The following is a 24031-nucleotide window of genomic DNA, read 5'->3' as shown; positions in this document are numbered from 1 at the left end:
TCGAACGAAGCTTTATCTCGGGAACATACGTTGTGACGTTCTCTTGACCGAGCATGATTTGTTGCGAAAAGACATACTTATTTTGCGGAGATTTGGACGTTAACTTCGTCGCAACCGTTTTCGACCCCAACAAGTATGAACATGTTATTTAAAAGTATTACAGAAATTAGTATATAATATATAGTATATTTATTTCTATTAAATATATTTCTAATATGTATATTAATATATAAAATTAAGAAAGATATATAATTATTTTATTTTATTTAATAATAACAAAAATTATGTTTATATCAAAAAAGTTATTTTAAAAATAATTCTTACAACTAATATATATATATATATTTTTAAATAATATTTCACATTAAAATATAATTAAATTTATATAATTAAATTGTATTTTAAATGTGAAATACTATTTAAAAATAAAAATAATTTATGATTTTAATAAATAAAATAAATAAATTTGTTATATATTTTTATAATCTTACAAATTATAAATGCAAATACTCTATTAAAAGCTTCATATGAGAACATTGACCAAAATAGCATTTGGAAAGCATTAGCGTTTGGTAAATGTTATAAATATTATGGTCTACATTATCCAATTAACATTATGCTCTACATTAGGTTCCATTGGTAGAGCAAAATCATAAGCATTGACCAAAATAGCATTTGGAGAGCATTAGGCTTTGATTTATTGTCACTTAATTTTTCACTCCATATAATTATTCTACTAAATAAAAAAACTCTTTATATTTCACTTAATTTACCCAAACACGTAGAAATAATTTTTTTATTAGTTTATAAAATCAGTTAGTCATGAACATTGGCTATCCATTAAGGTACGAGTTGTTTTTTCCGGGTATCATTTTTTTTAGAAATTAGGTCTCGTTTGTATATTATAAATTTATGTATGGTTTTGAGTTGAGTCATTCTAGGTCTGGATGAGTTCGGTTCTGATGTATAAGAACCTAAAAATATCTAAATAACAAACGTATCTGAAACGAGTTCGAATATTTGTAACAAATATAACGATATTATCTGATTCGGTCCAGGTCTTTTGAATACAATTAGTTATATCATGACCTATCTAAAATATATAACACTAATTATAAAATATAAACATTAATATATAAAAATGGAAGAATCAATATCGCGGGTGTGCAGATCAATCTCTAGTTAAATATTAGAGTAAATATTAGAGCAAAGGCAAAGAATTCAACCGGTCAAATGATAAAAAAAAAAATAATCTTGCTGACTTTTCCCACCAGCAACATTGCAACAATCATCCACGTCATCTTCGATTTATTTTGTTTTGGGTTTGGTTTGTTTTCGGCCTGTTTGTTCTGCAGCTTTTAGCCCACATCTTGACTTCCACATCTTCCATTACTCTTCTCTCCAAACCGTATGCGCTTCCAATTCCCCTTTGGTGGACCAAGTTACTTTTTGCAATTATGTCACACTTCTCTCTCCGTTGAGAATGAGAATGTCCACGTCAGCAACAACTTTATTTATTTATTTATGCTACTTTTATTTTTAAGAAGAAAAAAACGTTTCATATTTTGCAAAGGTACAAACTTTTCACTTTCCTTCTTCTTATTTTGACAGTCATTCTTCTATTCTCCATACATTCTCTCAAATCTACAAATCCTGCCTTTCCAGAATCCTATTGGTAACCCAAAATCTTCGCAATCAGCCTTAGAAATCCAACCATGCAATCCAACTATTTATAGGTATTGTTTATGTTTTTCTTCTTACCTTGAGATGAATTTCTTAGTCATTTTCAATTGATGAGATTTTGAAATCCGTAATGAAGTATATGTTGATTATCTTATTTAGAAGCAAAAACCCAGATTGTGGATTAAGAAAATTGAGAGGGGAGGGGAAACCTAAGAGAATCACCCGTTAGTGGTATGTCAGTCATGTTTCATATGAGACATATCTTTCGACAATCATTTGTTTGAAATCATCCTATCTAACCTTCTTTTTTCGTTGTAGGAAATCTCAAAAAATGGATTCAGGGTAAAGAAATAAAAGTAAAGTCTTCGAAAATTGGAAGAGATAACAAACCAGATTAGGCTGTAAAGGTACATATATTATTACTATATTTAACTTGAATAGTTTCTCACATCTTCATGTTCGTTTTTATTTCAAGAACTGAGTGTTTTGCATTACTCAGTCACTGAGAAACTCATTTGTTAAACTGCTAAATCTTTTTCTTTTAATCTATGCTCAAGTTTTCACATGTTCAAACCTGATTCTTAATCTTGATTTGATTTATTTCCGAGTTTGACTGAATCGTTCATAATCTTGGTTTCATTCCACGGATTCAGATCTTATGTAGTTTTAAAGCTGACACTGTCTTCTTGCTCTTACAGCTGTACTTGCAGCTGAGTTTCTCTTCCTGCGAACCCTCAACCACTCCTCTGCAAATGGCTGCCTCCGATGGAATTTCTGCTGAACTTGCTGCTCAGCACGCAACCTTTGACGATCTCGGCCTTGGTCTGCCCTCTCAGGTAATCACCTTTACCTTATCTCCATGGCTTGAACAGTTATTTGAACCTAAAAATCATCTTCATCATATCTCCCAACAGTTGTCATTGTGTATGTGTCACTATGTGATATCACTCAAATTACCCTAAGGAGTGAATTACTCTATCAAATAAGAGGTTCAGATGTATTACTTAGGGATCGAATCCACAGAGACTCTAGGATTACACAATAGATTATGGTCTTGAAATAAATCTAGATTAAATGGTTTATGGGTTTTAAAGCAGTAAATTGGTTGGTGAACAAGTTTATTGCTCGATTGATTGTTTTGAGTTTGTTAACAGTTGGTTGAAGTAGCTAGATTCAGGTGTATTCTCAGGTATGATAAATAATACTTAATTTGGGAAATTAGGAGTTTATTAATATTAATTGTTCTTGAATTCAAACCATGGTATAATCTATTAATTTTCTAATCTGGATCTCGGACCTCAACTCTCGTTATTTTGGTCGCGAGAAAGAGTCGATCGATAATCTAATGGGCGTATCTATCGATACACCTTTCAAAATATCGATCGACAGGACTATCGCTGTGTCAATCGATATTTCTTCCAGAACGCTTTACGGACGGGTTTGATTTGTATTCTCTAACTCACTAGACAAACTCTCGTTTGTATCTAGTCCGTTAGATCATTCTAGTTATTTTCAGGTATTGGGTCAAGCAATGGCTTGATCCCAATTAATCCTAGGATCTAAGTTTAAATGGTGATCAATCTTAAACTTAGCTTTAATTCATAACTAGATGATTTAACTATATTTCTAAACATCCTAACAATTATTGTGTCAGTATTACATTTATCAATCTATTTTGAGAAACCTAAATCTAGCAGTAAAGACTACTCAGACATATTCATGGAACACATGGTTATGATGATCTGAATAATACTTAAATAAACAAAATAGCAAAAGTAACAGAAATAATGAAAGCAAGGGAGTTCAAGATCTTCTCTGTTTTGCAGTAGATGATATATCTCTCCAATTCTAAGCTCTCCTCTTTCAATGGTGGCTTCTTGCCTCCTCCAAACTAGGTCTACAAATGTCTCTAGGCAAGTCTGCTTCTAAAACAATACAAAACCCTAATAAAATAGACTAACAGGCGGCCAGGGACCAATGATGTAATTATTGAGACTTTTATGAAACTTGAAATCTTCTAATTTGTCATTAACTCTCGGATGGCTTCATAATCGATCGATACGAGGGACTTGACTTCGATCGATATTTGGTGGTGACTATCGGCCGATATTGAGCTGCGACCGTCGACCATCTCTTGCTTCCAGCGAAGCTCAAAAGATCTCTACATAGCTCCAAATACACCATTTCCTTGCAAATAGTACCTGGACCTGTAAATACTCTAAATAGACTCTATATAATAATAAATGTATCTTAAAACAGTTATAAACCATGGCTAATAGTAGGTAAAATCCATGATCTAACCAACTCCCCGAGACTTACTCTTTTTCTTGTCCTCAAGCAAAACACAACATAGTAGTCTCTCTGAAAGAGGTTTGAAAGCATCAGGAACTCACATGATTTAAAACTCATAATCATCACCTCTTTTAATATTGCAATGCATATTTAATAGGTCATAATCACAAAAGCACTTTATACCATATCCTAGCTTAACAACCAAATTCATCTAGCCAGCAACTTAAACAAATCTTGTCTGACATTCCCCTCTACCAACCTCATTTCTTTGCATAAATAAAAGTGTAGGTTTTACCTTGGGGGTATCGATCACATGATGCAAGGATTTTCAAACAAGTATCTGGATCTGCAGGTAAACATTAGTTCATATCCTCTCTCTCTACTTATTTTCTCTCTTTGTCAAAATCTGCTTTTATTGGCAAGATTATTGACTTAGATTGGACATGCTTCCATGAATCAAGACTTAATGGTGGTTGTCACCAAGTCCTATTCACTTCTTTTTGACCTATATCCAAGAATTTATATGAATCGAGCCTTGAAGATTGCCACCACCAAGTCCCGTTCGAATTATTTTCTTTTTGTTGGAATCCTTATGAAGCAAGCCTTAATGGTTGTAGCCACCAAGTCCTGTTCGGATTCCACCTAATAAATCTCTAATAGATCTAATAAAAAGATTTTTTTTTTATTCTATCTATAATTTCGAAAATAGAGAGATAAATGGTGATTAATCTATCTACACAAGGCTTTACCTTGCAGACTTGTTTGAAGAATCCGATCCCATGCATATCAAGCCTCAAGACAAGCAGTTGCGTCAAGTTTAGTGTTGGAGGTCAGCTTTGGTTCCTTCAAACAATCTCAGCAAATGTGGACAGTTGACAGGTTGATCCACTTTAGTATCTTTAGTACTATGTGCAATCAGAAAGTTTAAATTGGTGCTAATATAAGGGTTAGTTAACAAGCAAAAATCTAATAAGATCATTATCCCCTTCTTGACTCAATAAAAACTTTTTGTTTGGAAATATATATATATATATATATATATATATATATATATTTAGAAATTCATGAATAAACTAATATTAGTAAGTACCTCCCTCAGACTTAAATTTTACTGTCCCCAATGAAAGCCAGTCTAAGGATGGTCAGGGTAGAAATAAGTAATAACTATAAGTTAGATGTTACACAAGAGAAAATAATGTGTTACCCACTGTCTCGAGGATCGATCGACATGTACACCGTATAATCGATCGATATCATCGCATTTCTGTCGATCGATATAACCGTCTTGTTATCGATCGACAGTGCAGAGACAGAAAACGTCTGCGCTATCTGCAACGTATCCATGTGTCTAACTCATCATAGAATTAGCATCAGTCAGCAAAGTTAGCTCTGTTAGACAATTCAAACGCATACAAGATTAGAAGAAAAGATAGACTCCAGTCATAACATAAAGTAATAAGTTCAAAAGTAAATCCTAAAAGTTTGAAAGTAGAAGAAAACATAAGTAGATAGGGATAGATATATGAGGACTAGTCCTCATCAGTGGTCTCGTCGCTGGAGGTGTCTCTGCGCTGGCGGGACGGTCCTGCTGCTGACGGTGAACTGGCTCGCACACTCCTCCTGCTCGAGCAACGACATCTCGACACTCTAGCCATATGGCAGTAAGAGCATCGACCACGACGCGCTGGAAGTCTCCCTCAGGACATGTAGACATGTCTGGCATAGGAGGGAAAGGCGGTAGTGTGTCCTCGGCCTGATGCGGCTGGGGTCCTGCGGTGCGCTGGACCGTGTAGCGGCGCAGCTGGGCTACTGGGGCTCGGACTAGGCGAGGGTTAGGTCGAAACTGAATGCTAGCAAGGCCATGGTCGAAATCCGTGAGCTGAAGAAGTGGCAGCCTTACCAAGTGCGTGCCGTTCTCGTCCCTGAAGCACCAGTCACAGTCTTCCTTGAGCTACTGAGTGCTCGTGAGATGCGCTGCGTCCATGTAGACGATCCGATCATCCATCGCAGCATCGTCTAACGGGACTCCGCAATGTATGAAGATCGGGGTAAGTAGGCTCCCAACAGTGTCCTTCTTCTTTCCCTTTGACTGAAATGGCTTCATTCTAAGCCTGGCCAGATGCTCGGCAGAGACGGCTCCAATGCTGGGCCACGCGTCGTCCGCCGGCTCCTCGATGTCGTCCATGTGAACCAAACTCCTCACTGCGTTGTAAGCTAATGTGAGCTCCTGCACCCGAACCTTATTAGGTTCCATCTTGCACAACAGAGTGTTGGCAAGGACCTTCATGAAATAGCACAGAGTCGGGTGACGGATGTGTGTCTGAAGAGCGTTGGCGGAGTCGAAGTAACCAGTAGCTATGTGCTCCCAAAATGTCGAAATCCCTGGAAAGTCTGGTACGATGGCGTGCTGATGCTCGTTTTCGAACCCGTAGATAGTGCTGAGGGTCGAGAGAGAGACTCTGTAGCGGATGCCGCGAATGAAGAAAGTCAAGACACCCTCGCTAGTCTTCTTTGCCCTCTCGTTCGCATAGTAGACGTTCAGGGTGGCCATGTACTGGCGGACCAGCTCCGGATAGAGAACCCGTGGGTTTGTGGCCAAGTTCCCTATGCACAGTTCCACGAACATGTCCTCAAGGCCCGATTTGATGCCCAAGGCGCGGATCACGTCTGGATCGACGAACCGCGTAGGCTCAATGGAGACCCTCAGCCACTCATTGTAGAAGATGATGTCATAGTCGTCTCACGCGTCCTCGATCGCATGATTTTTACAGGCCGCGCTCTTCGCCGCTTTACGAGTGTCAGCGAAGTCGTCAAAAAGCGGGATAGGTTCGTCTTCACGCTCGCGTGGCTAAGGGTATTGGTCGCGAACTGGTGGTGGCAGCGGAGCTGCGCTACTGCCGCCTACGTCGAACCTATGCTTCGTCCTCCTTTCATACATCTGCAACCAAAAACCATAAACAAGAATAGGAATTCAGTTTGGTTCGATGGTATGGTGCAATAATCGATCGATGGGAATATGAGGATGTCAATCGATGTTTCTTTGGGAAAATCGACTGATGAAAAGTGTGTAGCATCGGTCGATTTCACCTTCGCGGGAACCTGCAAAAACCCACCGATCCAAATCGAGTTGTATGGTATACATAATGGGCTTAATCTATCAGTAGTCCCTATTCTATCACTCCTTTAGCATGAATCGAACTATAAGAGCACGAAAATCCCGGTTCTAGCTCATTCTCTATTTCAACCCTAGTAAAAACGAAAATTTAGAAAATTTCGTGTTCATACCATGATGATGAGCGACCTAAGCGATCTAGACAGATAGAAGGTAGAGAATCGAGTGGATTGAGCGAAGAAATCGCCAGAATTGGCCAAAAAACGAGAGAGAAAAGGGATGAGAGTGTGTTCTTAGGGTTTTCGGGTTTGTGTGAATGGCGACTTAAGTGTCGACTTAAGTGAACCCGCGTCTGTTCATTTACTATCGATCGATGACTGAGTGTCCTCGTCGATCGATAGACATTATGTCTTCAGCAGTTTCCTTTTTTTTTTTAGATCCTAAAAATTCTAAAATCGTAAAGTTTTAAATTTAAAAATAATGGGTTGCCTCCCATTCAGCGCTTATTTTAAGTCCTTAGCTTGACTTGATATTCAAATTTTCTAATTATCGGGAAGTGGGCCTAAGTCAATGGGCTTGATATTTGGCGGTTTAGCCCAATAATGCTTTACTCGTTGGTCATTTACCGTGAATTCGTCTCCTTTATTATTTGTAAGCGTAATGGCTCCATAAGGATTGACATTCACAACAGTAAAAGGACCAGACCAACGAGATCAGAGTTTTCCGGGAAACAACGTTAGCCGAGAGTTATACAGTAATACTTGATCATTAGGCTCGAAGCGTCTGGAAATGATCTTTTTATCATGATATGCTTTCGTTTTCTCTTTGTATATCTTTGAACTCTCATAGGCTAAATGTCTAATCTCGTCCAGTTCGTTAAGCTGTATGAGCCTTCTTACGGCAGCCGGTTTGATGTCGAAATTCAATAGTTTAATGGCCCAGGCTGCTTTGTGTTCCAGCTCGACTGGTAAGTGACATGATTTCCCATACAGTAGATGAAATGAGGTGGTTACTAAAGGGGTTTTGAAGGCAGTCCGGTAGGTCCATAGTGCATTGTCCAGTTTCCTAGACCAATCTTTTCTCGATGTGCCCACGGTCTTTTCTAAGATTTCTTTGATTTGTCGATTTGAGACTTCTACCTGCCCACTCGTCTACGGGTGGTAGGGTGTAACAACTCTATGGTGTACTCGATTCTTACGGAGTAGTCCTTCAAAAACTTTGTTGATGAAATGAGAACCACCGTCACTTATGACTATTCGGGGTATTCTGAATCTCGGGAAGATAATGCTTTTGAAAAGCTTAATAACTACAGATGCGTCGTTTGTGGAGGAAGCTACCGCTTCGACCCATTTTGACACATAGTCAACATCGACTAGGATGTATTTATTTCCGTACGAAGAAGGGAAAGGTCCCATGAAATCTATTCCCCAACAGTCAAAGAATTATACTTCCTGAATAGATTTCTGTTCCATTTCATGTCTTTTACTGATTTTACCCCTTCGTTGGCATCTATCGCATTGTACTATGAATGCATGAGCATCGCGAAACATGGTTGGCCACCAGAATCCTGCTTGAAGAATTTTTGATACCGTTTTAAAGGTTGCAAAGTGCCCCCCAAAATCGGACCCATGGCATTGGAATAATATATCGTGTATTTCAGTATCGGCGAAACAACGTCTATACATCCCGTCAGAGCAATGTTTGTAGATATATGGTTCGTCTCAGTGATATCTCCTAACTTCTCTTGAAAATTTCTTTCTCGTGTACCCTCTCAACTCTTCGGGTTCTATGTCGGCAGCTAAATAATTTACTATATCAGCGTACCAAGGTCTGTCATTTGAACCTTGTCCGAATACATGCACTTCTTGATGCAGACTTTCATCCACGGGGGAATCATGGTCAGAGCATAGCTTGTTTTGCACGACGTTAACCTTTATACCGAAGGTGATGGTTTTGGGATTAGTCTCTTTGTTCATAATATCTGTAGTATCGATCGACATACAATCGTTGTTGTCGATCGACCTGGTACTGTCGTAATCGATCGACAATGGATCGTCATCGTCGATCGACAGGTCCTCGGAAGTGAGACTTACATTCCCGATGAATGACCTCGTTTGGTAAACGTTTTCAGTCGGTAACAAATCATCGATAGGGACGTAGTTTTCTATCCTTATCCGGGAAAGATGGTCTACAACTCCGTTTTCTACTCCTCTTTTATCTTTTATCTCGATGTTGAATTCTTGAAGTAGAAGGATCCATCGCAGGAGTCGTTGTTTTGCGTCTTTCTTTTGCATTAAGTATTTAATTGCAGCATGGTCGGTGTGGACGATGACTCGCGAACCGACCAGGTATTGACAGAATTTTTCGAACGCATAAACCATGGCTAGCAGTTCTTTTTCTTTTGTTGCGTAATTTCTTTGTGCTTCGTCGAGAGTTCGACTGACATAATAAAATGCATGCAGCTTTTTGTCTTTCCTCTGGCCTAGAACTGCTTCTACAGCGAAATTGCTCGTATCGCACATGATTTCGAAAGGAAGATTCCAGTCTGGTGCTTGCACGATGGGGGCAGTTATCAAGGCTTTCTTTATTTCCTCGAAAGGCTTTAAGCAGTCTGGTGAGGAGTCGAATTTAACTTCTTTACAAAGGAGGGAGGTGAGAGGTCTAGCGATTTTGCTAAAATCTTGTATGAATCTCCTGTAAAATCTGGCATGCCCGAGAAAACTCCTCACATCTTTTACGTTTGTGGGAGCCGGCAGGCCAGTCATTACCTCAATTTTCGCTCGATCTACCTCTATACCAGCAGCAGATACTTTGTGTCCTAGGACGATTCTATCGTTAACCATAAAGTGGCATTTTTCCCAATTCAGAACGAGATTCTTTTCTTTGCATCTTGCCAAAACTTTAGGTTATCGAGACAGTTTTTGAAACTGGATCCATATACTGAGAAATCATCCATGAAGACTTCCATGAAGTCTTCTATCATATCAGTAAAGATCGACATCATGCATCGTTGGAAAGTGGCAGGAGCATTACAAAGACCGAATGACACCTGCAGTATGCGAATGTTCCGTAGGGGCATGTGAAGGTTGTCTTTTCTTGATCGTCACGATGTATAGAGATTTGAAAAAATCCAGAGTATCCATCAAGAAAACAATAGTATTGGTGATTTGCCAATCTTTCCAACATTTGATCAATGAATGGTAAAGGGAAGTGAACTTTTCTTGTTGCAGCGTTTAGCTTTCTATAATCGATACACATTCGATGTCCAGTGATGGTTCGGGTGGGAATGAGTTCGTCTTTGTCATTCTTCACCACAGTGACTCCGCCCTTTTTTGGTACAACATGCACGGGGCTAACCCAATTGCTATCCGAAATCGGATAAATGACTCCGGCATCCAGAAGTTTGATTATTTCCTTTTTAACCACTTCCTTCAAGTTCGGATTTAGTCTCCTTTGGTGTTCTATTGACGATTTCGAACCGTCTTCTAGGTGAATCCGATGCATGCACAGATCTGGACAGATGCCAGGAATGTCTTCGAGAGAGTACCCGATGGCCTTCCTGTACTTGCGTAGTTTATTTAATAACAGTGCAAGTTCTCCGTTTGTGAGGTTGGTGTTCACGATTACTGGATATGAATCTTTAGAGAGAAAGACATATTTGAGTCCAGCAGACAGCTGTTTTAACTCAATCTTCGGTGCTTTTTCAGGATCCCATTCAATCGAGAAGGTTGGTTGTCGATCGACAGAGTTTAGTGAGTATCGATCGACGTTGATTTCTGAAGCGTCATCCTCTATTTCATCAATGCTTGCTGTTTCCATGCTTGCGTCCATTAATCGTGTATATTCTTCAGCTCTACTATCGATACTGAAAGATTTCTCTTCACCAGTTCTGAGTACTTCCTCCAAAGGATCGTCTGAGCATGAGTTTATAAAAGATCCTTCGGCCAATTCACTAATGTCGTCCACGTAGGATGTCTGTTATCGATCAAGGGTCATCTCATCAGGTCGTCCATGTCGAAAGTCATTGGAATATTTCCAATGTTCAGACATATCCTACCCTCCTTGACATCGATTATCGCACCAGCAGTGGCTAGGAATGGTCTACCCAAAATAAGGGGGTCCTTTGGTTCATTTTGGTATTTCAGTACTACGAAATCCTTTGGGACGTGACAGCTGTTAATCCTTATTGGCACGTCGTCAAGCACTCCCTTAGGTAGTTTAACGGATCTATCGGCCAGAACCAAAGTTATTTTGGTAGGTTTGAACTTGTCGTATCCTAGGGATATTGCGACAGAATGTGGCATGAGGTTCACGCTGGAACCTAGGTCACAAAGGGATCGAGGAACATTTTTGTTCCGTATAATGCAATCCAAAACAAAACTGCCCGGATTAGGTATCTTGATCGGGATCTCCCCTTGGATTATTGCACTAACTTCCTCAGAAACCATCAAGACGCTACGCTCAGTGGCTGGAAAGCTGTTGGATACCATATCCTTTACGTATTTTTTTATTGAAGGCGATACTATTGCATCACTCAATGGCATTTCCAACGTGATCTTATCGAATGCTTTCTTGCAGATTGCTTTGTCTAGCTCTCGTTTAGTTTGCGTCTTGTTAGGAGGGAAGGGTGGTAGAATCCTATACACTATTTCAACTGCCGATTCAGCCAGAGTTGGGAGTCGATCGACATTGTTTCCAGAGTGTCGATCGATATTTACCGTGGTTTGTTGATCGACACTTGTTCTTTCTTGGCGATCGATTTTAGCATCCTCTTCTATTTCTCCTTCTTCCTCGAGTTCGATGGCTTCTTCCTCAGTGTTGGGCGTCCCTCTTCCTTGAGGTATTTCTGATTCGGTATTGGGATCATCGAGGCCTATAGGGCGTGACCTACTTTCACCGGTTTCCTCAACCACAACATGTTTCTCTGTGTTGTTGATTTCTATTGCCCTCGGGATGAGGTGTTTTCCGCTTCTCAATAGCACGGCATTAACTTGACGTTTTGGGTTCGTGTCAGTTCGCCCAGGGAGACGTCCTGTCTCTCTTTTGTTGGCGGTTGCATTTTCCGCGACCTGACTGTCTAGTCTCTTAATTTGTACACTTAAAGTGTCGAACTTCCTCATCAGCTCACTGAAGACTATGTCTATCTTTCCGTTCAGGTCAGTGGCCAACTTGTGATTTTCAGTGAAAGCTTGGTTCAGCCTAGATTTCGCTCTTCCCTGGCGTGATCCAACAGTAGCATCGTAATTTTGGGTAAAGCTATCGGGGTTAGGGTAATTATTTTTCAAGGTATGGCTATCTACGAAATCTATTTGCTGTTCTAGTTCAGATAAGGTGTCATCATCAATTTGGTAAATCCCAAATTAGTTATGTCCCTCAAGAGCAGGATGGGGCGAGTCTAGATGTTCTTTGATTTCGAGTAGGGGTGGGCACTTTACCCGATACCCAAAGCCGCACCCGAACCCGACCCGAAAAACCCGAACCGAAATCCGAACCGAAGTAGCAAAATACCCGAACGGGTATTAAGTTAGGAGAGATTGGATATCCGAACCCGAACGGGTAATATCCGAACCCGAATGGATATCCGAACATATATATATTTACCCTTATATTTCTAGTTTACATCTCTCATTTTTTAAAAAATATTTATATTGATGTTACACATACTTTAAGATCATAAGTATATATATAATTATGGAGAAAATGATTTGATATTCATTTAAAATGCAACAACAGCATAACCACTAACGAAAGGCTAAATAGATTTGGATATCTCTTTGTATAGTTTCTCTAAACCACGTCACATTTAAAGATGAAATACAGAACCTTAACATTTGTTTGGATTCCAGAGTATATAGTTATTATATGATAGTATTTTAACAATATATTAGGAATAGACACATCATTTTTAACAATATATTAGGAATAGACACATCATTACAAAAAGATATTCCATTGCATATGTAAAGACACATAATTATAAAAAAGACACTTATTGAAATATTTTAACAACTTATCAAAAAATAATTGGTGGGAAGACAAAACTTTCAAAACTAATAATTGTGGAAATACATATTGATTGGGATGTTTTTAACTGCTTACTTTCCCATTAGTTGCATGTTAGAAAAAAAAATAATCTCATTTTTTTTATGAAAAAACTTATTAAAAAAGTTGTAATAACTTTTTAAAAAATTTATTAAGATATTATAACTACTTTTAAAAAAAGTTATAATAGTTGCATGTTAAAAAATATTAAAAAAAAACTTATTTGATATTTTCACTATTTTTTTTTAACTTTTCCAATAGTCACATGTTGAAAAACAAAATTAATTTCATTTTTATGAAAATAATTATTTTTATAATGAGAATACACAACTCTTAAAATAATAATTATGAAAAGCATTTCTTAAGATATCATAACTATTTAAGAAATAGTAACTGTTTGTTGCAACATTTGATAACCAACCATTGTAACCCAATTAACCATTGAAATCTTTAAGGTTTAACCATTGTAACATTTGGTTTCTATATAAAAAGCTCAAAAGCAGTGTGCATTAACAAAATGCAATAATAAGAAATAGTGAAATAAAAAAGAAAAAAGAACAAAAGAGAGAGAAATTTACAACCCACAAGGTTTATAAATTTTATTTAGAGAAACTATTATCTTTTACATTTTAGTCTTTCATAAGAGATTTGATTATTCTCCACATATATTTTTGTTACCTAAAACTTGACAAAGAGTTACAATGCTTGTAGTTTTGGTGAATACTTTTATAACAAATTCGTGGGTTTTCCTAAACATCAAATAAAGAATATAATATGTTTCGTCCCACTAATTTTATCCTAAGTTTAAGAGATACTTCTATGTTAAAAGTGAACCATTTTGCCATAATATTTGAAGGATGGTATACATGATTTTTTTTAAAAAATTTAAGAAACATTAGAAATTACTGTAATTATTTCAAATTAAACAATTAAAAATAGACAACCATTGTTAAAGCTTATTTTCTTCGGATATTCGTCTTTGGTTATAATTACCGTTTGTGATACTAAAAATATTTTTTATAGTTGTAGTTTAAAGTATTTTTATTTTATTTCATTTAACAACAACTCAATTGTAGGTTTTTGTTTGACAATGCTCTCAAATTAAGATTTTTTGAAATAATTTTTATATTAATTAAAAATTATCTAAAGTAGTGTAGAGTTGAATTCCAATTCACTGAGAGAATATTAAAATCATTTCAATTGTATAATAAGAGATGTATAAAATGATCCAAATACAAAAATCATTTTAAATAGAAATCTACATAAAAAAAGTAAACCCTCATCAAATGGTAATATTCCTAATATAAATTTTAGTATATATACTTTATTTAGTAACCACTTATTTAATTAAAATAGCATCTTTAACGCTTATTTTTCATAAAAATATTATATTCTAATATTAAACATTTATTGCACGACATTTTCTTGTTTCAGATTTGAATGGTTATTTCTCAGTGTACACATTTGAACACTAAAGGTGGCCAGTTTGAATTATTTCTTTAAAGTATTCAAATTTGTTTAGAGTAATTGTTTTATTTTTCTGCAGAATATAAGGGTAGACGGTCTGACACGCAGTGCTCGAAAAAAACTGTGACAAAAAGTAATAAAGTAGTGTGCAGAGTCTTAGTTGAATATGTATTACATCTTGATTTAGAAAAAAAACTATTTTCTTTCATTTGTATTCCCTTAATAATCCGCTCGATATATAAATTAAACCCAATGATCGTCCACCCCGCCAAAGGCATCTAGGAGCGTAGTCCCGCGCTTCCGAAAATATTTTTTTTTCAATATGGAACATTGTTGTATCAAACATGAGTAAATGTATATAAACTGACCAAGGCTTTCGACTTGTGGTTCCTTGCTGCAATTGTTTTAAGTGACTTTGCGCAATGGTTAATATGGTGTCATTAAATTTTTAAAATACTTTAGATTTTGTATGAATGGTTACTAAAGCTAATTATGTTTAATTATTAAAATACCCAAATTAATATCTATTTGTTTTTGAAATATTGTCTCTAAACCTACTAATCATTCAATCTAAAAAAAAAATCAGTTAAGTGAAATCTATATTTTTAAATACAAGAAAATTAAAAAAATGAAAAATTTAATTTTTTTTTTCTTTTAAAATCTAAGTATCCGAACCCGATTCAAAATAATCGAACCCGAACTAAAAATACCCGAACCCGACCCGAAGTACATAAATACCCGAACGGGTTCTCTATCCCTATACCGAAATACCAGAAAATCCTACCCGACCCGAATCCGAATGGGTATCCGAACGCCCACCCCTAATTTCGAGTAAAGGTGACTAATCATCTGGGTCAGCTTTTCTTCCTAACTATACGTCCATCAGTTTGTAGGATCTACCCGTAGCTATATTTTTGATCAAACGCTTTGCCTCCTCAAGGTTTCTGGTACTGAAGTTCCCTTCACTGGCTGTATCGAGTGTGATCTGGTAATGAAGGTTAACACCTCTGTAAAAGGTATTAATGAGTTGCGGCTCTGAATAGCCATGGTGGGGGCATTCAAGTTGGTAGCTCTTGAATCTCTCCCATGCATTTCTGAATGATTCCCGTGGGTTTTGACGGAATGTGGAGATTTCCCCCCTTGCATCCCAGTAGTGCGCCTCATCAAAAAATTGATTTATAAAAGCACTCCTTATCTCCTTCCAACAGGTCAGAGATCCTGTTGGTATTTGGTCTAGCCATTTTCTGGCTTCGCCTTCTAAAGAAAAAGGAAAGAATTTACAGCGATTGTACTCGTCATTTATCAATTCTTCTAGATGTTCGATGTGATCATGTGGTCGCTCTGAGACGGTCCTACGGAAAGGGTTTTGACGTACCATGATTAAGTATTCGGGACTGATCCCAAATTTCTCGGTATCATCTTTTGGTAGTCTAATTGCGGACCTATTGGAATAGGTCCTTCCAGGATTTAAATAGTCTTGCAAAGGCAATTTCCATTCATTATCTCTTTCTGAGATAGATTTAATTTGAACAGGGATTTCAGCCCCCTGTTCACTTGTAATTTGGTTATTTGCGTTGCTTAGTTGACCTTTAGGTTTTCCTAGGACTACTCTTTCATTAGCATCATTGGTAAGAGAATACTTAACTACTTCCGGCGGGGTGTTGTCGATCGATGTTTGATGTGCGTTGTCGACCGAGAATTCTGTCGACTTGTCGTTCGATATTGCTCTCGTTCCGTCAATCGATATGCCTATCTCTTCGCCGATCGATGTCTGGCCGAAATCCATGTCTTCCATCTTGCAGCTCCTGTATTAGCAAAAAAAGAGGGAAAACTTTTTAGTAAATTTAGTAACAAAATCTAGATTAAATTCTAAACGTAATCTAATGGTAATAAGTAAGAGTCCCCGGCAACGGCACCAAATTTGATCACTCAAATTACCCTAAGGAGTGAATTAGTCTCTCAAATAAGAGGTTCAGATATAGTACTTAGGGATCGAATCCACAGAGACTCTAGGATTACACAATAGATTATGGTCTTGATATAAATCTAGATTAAATGGTTTATGGGTTTTAAAGCAGTAAATTGGTTGGTGAACAAGTTTATTGCTCGATTGATTGTTTTGAGTTTGTTAATAGTTGGTTGAAGTAGCAAGATTCATGTGTATTCTCAGGTATGATAAATAATACTTAATTTGGGAAATTAGGAGTTTATTAATATTAATTGTTCTTGAATTCAAACTATGGTATAATCTATTAATTATCTAATCTGGATCTCAGACCTCAACTCCCGTTATTTTGGTCGCGAGAAAGAGTCGATCGATAATCCAATGGGCGTATCGATCGATACACCATTCAAAATATCGATCGACAGGACTATCGCTGTGTCAATCGATATTTCTTCCAGAAAGCTTTACGGACGGGTTTGATTTGTATTCTCTAACTCACTAGACAAACTCTCGTTTGTATCTAGTCAGTTAGATCATTCTAGTTATTTTCAGGTATTGGGTCAAGCAATGGCTTGATCCCAATTAATCCTAGGATCTAAGTTTAAAGGGTGATCAATCCTAAACTTAGCTTTAATGCATAACTAGATGATTGAACTATATTTCTAAACATCCTAACAATTGTTGTGTCAGTATTACATTTATCAACCTATTTTGAGAAACCTAAATCTAGCAGTAAAGACTACTCAGACATATTCATGGAACACATGGTTATGATGGTCTGAATAATACTTAAATAAACAAAATAGCAAAAGTAACAGAAATAATGAAAGCAAGGGAGTTCAAGATCTTCTCTGTTTTGCAGTAGATGATCTATCTCTCCAATCCTAAGCTCTCCTCTTTCAATGGTGGCTTCTTGACTCCTCCAAACTAGGTCTAAAAAGGTCTCTAGGCAAGTATGCCTCTAAAACAATACAAAACCTTAATAAAATAGTCTAACAGGCGGCCATGGACTAATGATGTAATCATTGAGACTTTTGTGAAACTTGAAATCTTCTAATTTGTCATTAACTCTCGGATGGCTTCATAATCGATCGATACGAGGGACTTGACTATCGGTCGATATTGAGTTGCGACCGTCGACCATCTCTTGCTTCCAGCGAAGCTCAAAAGATCTCTAAATAGCTCCAAATACACCATTTCCTTGCAAATAGTACCTGGACCTGTAAATACTCTAAATAGACTCTATATAATAATAAATATATCTTAAAACACTTATAAACCATGGCTAATAGTAGTTAAAATCAATGGTCTATCAACTCCCCCAGACTTACTCTTTTTCTTATCCTCAAGCAAAACACAACAGAGCAGTCTCTCTGAAAGAGGTTTGAAAACATCAGGAACTCACATGATTTAAAACTCATAATCATCACCTCTTTTAATATTGCAATCCATATTTAAAAGGTCATAATCACAAAAGCACTTTATACCATATCCTAGCTTAGCAACCAAATTCATCTAGCCAACAACTTAAACGAATCTTGTCTGACATTCCCCTCTACCAACCTCATTTCTTTGCATAAAAAAAGTGTAGGTTTTACCTAGGGGGTATCGATCACAGGATGCAAGGATTTTCAAACAAGTATCTGGACCTACAGGTAAACATTAGTTCATATTCTCCCTCTCTACTTATTTTCTCTCTTAGTCAAAATTTGCTTTTATTGGCAAGATTATTTACTTAGATTGGACAGGCTTCCATGAATCAAGACTTAATGGTGGTTGCCACCAAGTCATGTTCACTTCTTTTTGACCTATATCCAAGAATTCATATGAATCGAGCCTTGAAGATTGCCGCCAGAATTTTTTTTTTGTTGGAATCCTTATGAAGCAAGCCTTAATGGTTGTAGCCACCAAGTCCTTTTCGGATTCCACCTAATAAATCTCTAATAGATCTAATAAAAAGATTTTTTTTTATTTTATCTATAATTTCGAAAATATAGAGAGAAAGGGTGATTAATCTATCTACACAAGGCTTTACCTTCCAGACTTGTTTGAAAAATCCGATCTCATGTATACCAAGCCCCAAGACAAGCATTTACGTTAAGTTTATGTGATATTACACACTCTGTCATGGTGGATGTAGATCCTAAAATCTATACTAAGAATTTGATAGTGATCGGGAGTTCAATCTAGGGAAGAAATAATGTGGGCAATGATATCCTTAGAACACAACGATGCAATCAGGTATGAGTCGACAAGAATTGACTATATTAGCAGGTCGAATATCATAGAGATATCGGGATTAAGAATGATCGTGACTGAAATCGAGATCAAGCTGCCTACGTACCCGTCAAGGGATCAAGTCTAAATGTAGTTAGATTATAATCATCTCGAAAGAGATGTCGGTTTTTCGGTCATGGGCGAAACCTCGACTTCGTCGATCTCGAGCTCAATGTTTGCTTCGAGCTCTCTTGTCTTGAATAATTAGTAGTTAGTGTACGATTGATAATTTCTCGAACTGCATATGATCTCTTTAGACTGATCTTGTCATATGAAGATAAGGTCGATCATTGACATGATACGAGGGTCGCTATCATCATGGATTCTTGTTTTCACAATTACAAAGATGTGTTTACGTCGTGAGATGATTATTGGGAATCTCATATCTGTCGTTCTTCTTAAACCATAAAGAAATGGATGACTTGTTTAATCTTTAAACAAATATAATGATTCTATCATGTGTTGGTGGAGGAAGATGGCGATCTTGCCGAGACCGAAGTCTCTCCACCTCTTCGCCAGTCTTTATTCTTTTGTTTTCATCCTTTTTATCTTTGTTTCTTCCCCGGAGAAGACGCCCTCTTCGTTAGATCCAAGGTCTCTTTTATATGATAGCAAGGTTGTTGCAAGAAGCTAGTAATATGGTTAATAATTTGTTGCACATGCTCCACCTTTCTAGCTACGACCTATTCTTTATTGATCGCTCTCCGATATATAAGGAGAATAATTCTCTTTGTTCTTTGACTTATTCATACTCAAAGAACCTCGGGCTCTATGGGCCGACTTCGGGTTACGAGTTCTCATGGGCCTATCTATGCTCAACTCGAGGTCGTCATTAGCCGGTTTCTTATCTTTTCGGCGGGAAGGATTTAGTGCTAAATTCTGGTCTAACATTTGTTACTTCACGAACATCAAAACGGTTTGATCTAAACCAAAGATCGTTTATGCGCGGACGTTACTTCACGAGATTTCACGGGCCGGTTTGAGCCAAACTCGAGTTAATGCTGTCAGCTTGTTCTCTAATCCTTTCGGTGGGATGGATTTAGTTTTAAATCCAGTACTAATAATTATCCCCCCAGTTCTTCAAGTGAGGTGACGAAGTTGGAGAACGGAAAAGTCTTTTAGTAACTGAAGTTCCAAGTCGACCTCGTTTGTTGCATTAGGCGTTCGATCTTGGCTCGTATATCTTGATCGAGGCATGAGTTCGATCTAAGCCACTAGATTCCGTTTGGTAGAGGAACTTGTATCCTTGTCCGTCTATCATAGATATAATATGATCTCGTCTCTTATTGTACAAATACGGGGAAGTTCTTACGTCATAGAAAGATCATAGCGAATGGTGTGTCGTCAGCTCGAGATCTCGTTGGGATGTGTTTTAATTGTTTCTTTTGAGCATTGAGAACTCCTCTTCGCCGGAAGGTGAGAGGCGGGTGCTTGTAGACGGGGCTCTCCATCTTCTGAGCTCTCGTTCGTGGGATTTGAGTAGATAGTAACCTTAGTTCATGTCTCATATGACTTAATTTATAATCATCTCGAGTGAGACATCGATATCGTTGGTCTTGAACGAGACGTCGAGTTCGTCGATTCTTGTCTCAAATAGGAAGTCGGGTGTGCAGGTTACGAGTAAATAACGAATCCGAGACCTTGAGATGTCTATACTTGATCATGCTTCTTTCGACTTCTGTCGTTTCCTGTCCTCTTTTCATAATGATAAGATATCTGGTGTTTATGGATTCTAAGATCTCGAGCCCTTCTTTTCGTGGAGTCTTTGCGCTCCCAGTCTTGAAATATTCGGTTTTGGATATGGTAAAATCGGGAACACCTAGAACTGTGTTCGAGACATGAGGTTGTGGCCGAAGGGAGAGTAAATCTTTTAGTTCTCGAGCTTGGCGAGCTCCGCTTCTTCCCTTCCACCAAATGGTGGTCAAGATATTTATGGTCCCTTTGTTGGTGTATTTAGTCATTGTGAACAGTCCAAGCACGCTCGTGATATTGTGATATGGTCTCGTCAAGATTATTCCTCACTTCTGATCATTTATTAATCAAGGATTCATGCTCGACGCGTAGCAAAGTCGTTTTCTTTGTCTTATTCTGAGCCGTCCAAGACAATACCGACAATTTCTTGCTTCTGCGATCTGTTAATCAGGACATTTTACATTCTTCTGCCTCGGCATAGGTATTTGTTTGAGTGCACTAGCTCGGTTAGCAAACTTTTCTCGTGTTGGACGATCATTTGACCGGACCCGAACTCGGGAGGTCGGGCTATCAGAACTCGTCGCCGGTCTGCTATGGTTTGAGAAGTTTATTGGTGAAACTCGGCGAGATGAATTATTTTTATCATCAACGGAGATTCATAGCTGAGGTCGGGATCGAATCTCATGTTCCGTTTCTTGTTTATGATGCATTGAGATCGATGCCATCGTGGTGTGATGGTTTGTTTATTGTGGTATTGGACACCATATGAGATGAATCCATTTTCGTGCTTACAAGCCTTAGATCGGGTTTCTATCAAGGATGTTTTTCGTTTTTCTTCCCCACAGTCGGCGCCAAAATGTAGATCCTAAAATCTACACTAAGAATTTGATAGTGATCGGGAGTTCAATCTAGGGAAGAAATAACGTGGGCAGCGATATCCTTAGAACACAACGATGTAATAAGATATGAGTCGACAAGAATGGACTATATTCGCAGGTCGAATATCATAGAGATATCGGGATTAAGAAGGATCGTGACTGAACTCGGGATCGAGCTGCCTACGTACCCGTCAAGGGATCAAGTCTAAACGTAGTTCGATTATAATCATCTCGAAAGAGATGTCGGTTTTTTCGGTCATGGGCGAGACCTCGACTTCGTCGGTCTCGAGCTTGATGTTTGCTTCGAGCTCTCTTGTATTGAATAATTAGTAGTTAGTGTACGATTGATAAGTTCTCGAACTGCATATGATCTCTTTAGACCGATCTTGTCGTATGAAGATAAGGTCGATCATTGACATGATACGAGGGTCGCTATCGTCATGGATTCTTGTTTTCACAATTACAAAGATGTGTTTACGTCGTGAGATGATTATTGGGAATCTCATCTCTCTGGTTCTTCTTAAACCATAAAGAAATGGATGACTTGTTTAATCATTAAACAAATATAATGATTCTATCATGTGTTGGTGGAGGAAGATGGCGATCTTGCCGAGACCGAATTCTCTCCACCTTTTCGTCAGTCTTTATTCTTTTGTTTTCATCCTTTTTATCTTTGTTTCTTCCCCGGAGAAGACGCCATCTTCGTTAGATCCAATGTCTCTTTTATATGATAGCAAGGTTGTTGCAAGAAGCTAGTAATATGGTTAATAATTTGTTGCACATGCTCCACCTTTCTAGCTACGACCTATTCTTTATTGATCGCTCTCCGATATATAAGGAGAATAATTCTCTTTGTTCTTTGACTTATTCATAGTCAAAGAACCTCGGGCTCTATGGGACGACTTCGGGTTACGAGTTCTCATGGGCCTGTTGAGAGGTCGTCGTTAGCCGGTTTCTTATCTTTTTGGCGGGAAGGATTTAGTGCTAAATTCTGGTAAGAGTGGACACCACGGTTAGTTCAAGTTATATTTTGACTTGAACATTTACGCCAGCCAAGCTTTCATCAACAGGTATGTCGCAAGTCTCACTCAAAAATACATGACCAATCATTTAAGTAAAAGTCTATGACATATGGTTCCATGCTATATTTTGTTTTTCAACCTTTATGTCTGTCCATATTGCAATTTATATTAACATGGGTCTGATAACTATCTATATGGGCATTAACATTAAATATATGTCTTCGTAATAATTTTACAAAAAAAAAATATGTGTCATCCTCATTTTGGGAGGTGCAGTTGCTGAGGATTTTTCGCATGTCGAGACAATGGGAGAGATTCAAAAGCAAGAACTTGTGTCAATTGGGGGATCTCTGCACGCACCTTTCCAAGTCCACCGACCAGGTTACTATAACTCTATTCTGCTATTTTTGCGAGAACTATATCATTTTATCAAGTACCTATTGACATCTCCTCAATTGTCTTCGCTCACAGTCAACTCATCTTACGTTTCCGTAAGCATTATCGATACTGTCATTAACAAAAAAAAAATTAACGTATGATAGACTAATTGGCGGTGGAGTGTCAGAGCTCCCAAGATGCTTCAAAGAACTTGCTGGCAAGCAGTGTCTCTTTCAGATTCGAGTGACACCCTACAATTTCACTCCCCACTACCGGACCTTTACAGTAGACGAATATGTGGATGTGAAGACTCATTCAGGGGTAAGCTAAGCTTTGTTTTTTTTTTTAATAAATTGTAAGCTAAGCTTTGTTGAGATAACAACCTGGATGGAGGTGATCTAGAAAAAACTCATATTAGTATCAGGGTGAAAGTAACAACAGAGCTCCACAAGTGGTAAGCCAAAGTGAGCAACCACCTGCTTCTGCAAGCGATCCGGTAGATGCTGCTACAAAAGTGATGGCAGTGGATCAACCAACACCACCCAGCTTTGGAGTCCAAGTTGGAAACGCTACCTTGAGTGAAAGTTGGAAGTGTAGTAAGTTGTAGATTACCTACAGTTTATGTTCGTGCATTACAAACTGTACATTAACTATTTCCCTTTTGTTTTTAATTTCCATGTTTTTTTTTTTGTTTTTAAATTTGCTGCAACCAAGTATAGAAGGATCAAGGAAGATCATAAACATTATTGTTAATATTGTATATTTATTATATAAGATACTCATATATATTTGTATATATCTAGTTTAGGAAACATCTCTAATATAAATATATGTGTAACTCTAACCATTATTCTCATGAGAGTCAATACAATATTATTCACATCTTCTACTCTCATCACATTCTCTACATGGTATCAGAGCTACAATGATCTAACGATCTGCTCCGTTCTTGTTTTTCTTTTATTTTCTTCAAGCTACAAAGCTTCTTTATTTTTTGATTTCAAGCCATTGAGCTTCTATTATATTTTCTGTTAAGCTATATGCTTCCACCATTCATGTTCATGTGAACCTCTGAATCTAAGCCATTGAGCTTTTTGTTATTCAAGTCTACCATGGACCTCTGGACCCAAGCCTAGTGTTTCTTTATATTCATGCCTCATTTTTATCTTTATAATTCTTAAGCCATCGTGGCTTCACTTCCAAAATCAAAGCTTAATGCTTCTTGTTTTGTTTTTCTTAAAGC

The 24031-nt window shown here is 37.6% G+C and overlaps 1 long non-coding RNA gene and 1 other non-coding gene across 5 annotated transcripts; both read left to right on the top strand.

Annotated features, from left to right (window-relative positions):
- The first annotated feature begins 813 nt into the window (after window positions 1-813).
- On the top strand, window positions 814-23602 carry LOC106427508. Of its 4 annotated transcripts, XR_007326618.1 has the most exons (9): window positions 814-1736; window positions 1843-1914; window positions 2002-2090; window positions 2382-2519; window positions 18133-18196; window positions 22263-22458; window positions 22687-22791; window positions 22953-23109; window positions 23213-23602. It is a non-coding gene; the product is annotated as an uncharacterized LOC106427508 (long non-coding RNA). The 4 variants fall into 4 exon arrangements; XR_007326619.1 differs by lacking the exon at window positions 18133-18196 and having other exon boundaries at window positions 823-1736; XR_007326620.1 differs by lacking the exon at window positions 22263-22458 and having other exon boundaries at window positions 834-1736.
- On the top strand, window positions 15637-15742 carry LOC125590938. Its single transcript, XR_007326935.1, has one exon. It is a non-coding gene; the product is annotated as a small nucleolar RNA R71 (small nucleolar RNA).
- Window positions 23603-24031: the final 429 nt, after the last annotated feature.

This window comes from Brassica napus, chromosome C7, assembly GCF_020379485.1.
Source record: "Brassica napus cultivar Da-Ae chromosome C7, Da-Ae, whole genome shotgun sequence".
In the NCBI taxonomy this organism is placed as follows: Eukaryota; Viridiplantae; Streptophyta; class Magnoliopsida; order Brassicales; family Brassicaceae; genus Brassica; species Brassica napus.
This window is presented reverse-complemented; position numbering and strand designations above follow the sequence as displayed.